Raw genomic sequence first — 3,215 nt, 5'->3', positions numbered from 1 at the left:
GACCTAGGCAGAGCCTGGCCTTCTGGCTTCAGCCTGGCCCTCCTCCAGCCACTGTGGCCACTGGGAGATCCGACTCTCTTGATCGCTCTGACATGCTGCCTTTCAAATAAAAGATAAATTTACCAGGAAAGGTTACACAAAGTCACCCTCTGATGAAATGGCATCCTTAAAGGAAAAGTCATGGGGGCTGCAGGCTAATCTGCCACCTGCAGTGCCAGAATCCCATGTGGGCACTGGTTCAAGTCCTGGCTGCTCAACTTTCCATCCAGCTCCCTGCTTGTGACCTGGGAAAGCAGTCAAGGACGGCCCAAAGCCTTGGGACCCTGCACCCACATAAGAGACCCAGAAGAAGCTCCTGGCTCCAGGCTTTGGATTGACGCAGCACCGGCCATTATGGCCACTTGGGGAGTGAATCATTGGACGGAAGTTTTTCCTCTCTGTCTCTCTTCCTTTCTTATATCTGACTTTTCAGTAAAAATAAATAAATAAATAAATATATAAATATATATATATAAAGCCACGCCGCCTCTAGTCACCCAAAGCTGGTCTTGACGGCTTCCCCACTGAACTTTCGGCCTTTGGAACTGTGTTGTGTAAGACACACAGTTCACAGGTTTGCCGTGTTGGCCCGGGCACCACAATCTGCTCTCTGCTACAAAGCAAGACCCAAATCTCTGGAACCACTTCTGAAAGCTTCTGCCCTCTGTGTGTGCAAACAGCCCTTCTCAAATTGGTTTTCAGAAACTAGCCTTCATTTTATTTGAAAGAAGTGGGAAACACAGGGAGACAGAGGGAAAGGTCCCCTGCCCTTTGGTTTACTTCTCAAATACAACAAGCAGCACTGGGCCGGACTGAAGCCAGCGGCCACGAGCTTTCCGTCCATACGGGATCCGGTGTTTGTAAGGTGAGGATTAGACTGATCCACGGCACCAGGTCCATGGCTAGACCCTCTTCAGGGCAGAAGTTGTTGTTTCTGGGCCCTGTGTGATGGCTCAGTGGCTATGTCTGCATCTTGCATGCACTGGGATCCCACGTGGGCACCAGTTCACGTCCCGGCTGCTCCACTTCCCATCCAGCTCCCTGCTTGTGGCCTGGGAAAGCAGTCGGGGACGGCCCAAAGCCTTGGGACCCTGCACCTGCATGGGAGACCTGCGAGAAATTCCTGGCTCCTGGCTTTAGTTCGGCTCAGCTCCTGCCGTTGTGGCCATTTAGGGAGTGAATCGGCAGAAGGCAGATCTTTGTCTCTGTCTCTTCTCCTCTCTGTATATCTGGCTTTTCAATAAAAATAAATAAAAATTTAAGAACAAATAAGTCACTACCTCCAGAAGGTGAGAAGGAGGTCAACTCTGCCCAAAAGGTAGTTTGGCCCCCGCCTTGGGAGGGACACCCCACACTGCGGAGGGACACCCCGCACTGCGGAGGGACACCCCGCCTTGGGAGGGACACCCCACACTGCGGAGGGACACCCCACACTGCGGAGGGACACCCCACACTACAGCGCCTGCCTTCAGCCCTACTGCAGCACTCTCGGCTTCCGCCTTGGGGAGGGTCCCCCACACTTGAATAAAAAATAGTGAAAGTTGTCAGCCCAGGATAATGTACCCAGCTAAACTTTCCTTTGTCTTTGAAAATGAAATAAGATTATTCCACAGTCAAAAAAAGTTAAAAGAATATGCCTCTTTCAAATCTGCCCTACAAATGATACTTAAAGATGTTCTCTTTTTTAAAAAAGATTTATTTTTATTATTTTTTTATTGGAAAGGCAGATATACAGAGAGGAAGATCTTCCGTCCGATGACTCACTCCCCAAGTGAGTGCAACGACCGATGCTATGCCGGCCAGGAGCCTCTTCCGGGTCTCCCACGTGGGTGCAGGGTCCCAAAGCTTTGGGCTGTCCTCGACTGCTTTCCCGGGCCACAGGAAGGGAGCTGGAAGGGAAGCGGGGCTGCTGGGACAGAACTGGCGCCCATATGGGATCCTGGGCGTGCAAGGCGAGGACCTTCACCACTTGCGCCACCGCACCGGGCCCCTAAAGATGTTCTCTTGACAGAGAAGAGAAATAGCATCTACCGAAACCAAAGGCAAATGTGAAGAACATCTCAGTAAAACAACAACAGAAGACTAAACCAATGAACAACCCATTGCTAAAATGAGAGAACCAAATTATCCCTGTTTGGTATTAACCCTGAATATAAATAGCTTAAACCCATCAATCAAACGTCATAGATTAATAAACTGGATTAAAAAACAAAACCCATCTATTTGTTACCCACAGGAGACATATCTCACCAACAAAGATCAGTGGAAACTGTATCTCATGGGTTTTGAGGTTTTTGTTAGTTTCATCTCTTCAAAACACTTTCTTCTGATTAAATTCTTCAATGTAGCATCATTTTCTTAAAGAAGGTTCTTGATTTTCTTTTCCATTTCTTCAGCGACACCTTAGTCACTCAGTAGCATGTTATTTAACTTCATGGCATTGTTAATTTTTTTTTTCTTCTTGTTGTTGACTATGTTTTGTGGCTTTTAATTCAAGGGGATGTATAGTAGCTGTGTAATGGAGACTGTCGTATCCAGATGTGAGGATACAATGCAGTGTGCATCTCTACTTCCAGACAAAGATGGACTCCCAATGAAACTGTTTACTATATCCTGACAATAGGATGCTGGACTCTGCCATTGTCCATGCCCGCAATGATGGGCATATAATTGTGTATGAAGAACTATATTATAGTAACGATATAGGGGAACTCAGTGAAAGGGGAGGGAGTAAGGGAAATCCCATGATCCATAGATCGTACTGTATCAAGGAATATAATAATAAACAGGAGTAAAATTAGAAAATAAATAAATAAATAAATAAAATAAAAGCACTAGGGCCTGGCCACAAGGTCCCGCCCCTCGGGGGTCCGACCACTGGAGCCCCGCCCCTCGGGGGGTCCCGACCACTGGAGCCCCGCCCCTTGCAGCCCCGCCCCTCTGGGGTCCCGACCACTGGAGCCCCGCCCCTCGGGGTCCCGACCACTGGAGCCCCGCCCCTCGCGGCCCCGCCTCGGCGCTCAGGATTCCCGCGGGAAGGCGGGCCGCGTGGGTGGCTGGGAGCGGGCGCGGGCCGGGCATGCGCAGAGCGCCGGCCGCCGTTGCCGTGGCAGCGCGGTCCCGGGGGAGGACGGCGGGCGGCCAGCCGGGCCGGGCGAGCTGACGCGGTGAGGCGG

This window comes from Ochotona curzoniae, unplaced genomic scaffold, assembly GCF_017591425.1.
Source record: "Ochotona curzoniae isolate NIBS_2020 unplaced genomic scaffold, NIBS_Ocur_1.0 contig_46, whole genome shotgun sequence".
NCBI lineage: Eukaryota > Metazoa > Chordata > Mammalia > Lagomorpha > Ochotonidae > Ochotona > Ochotona curzoniae.
This window is presented reverse-complemented; position numbering follows the sequence as displayed.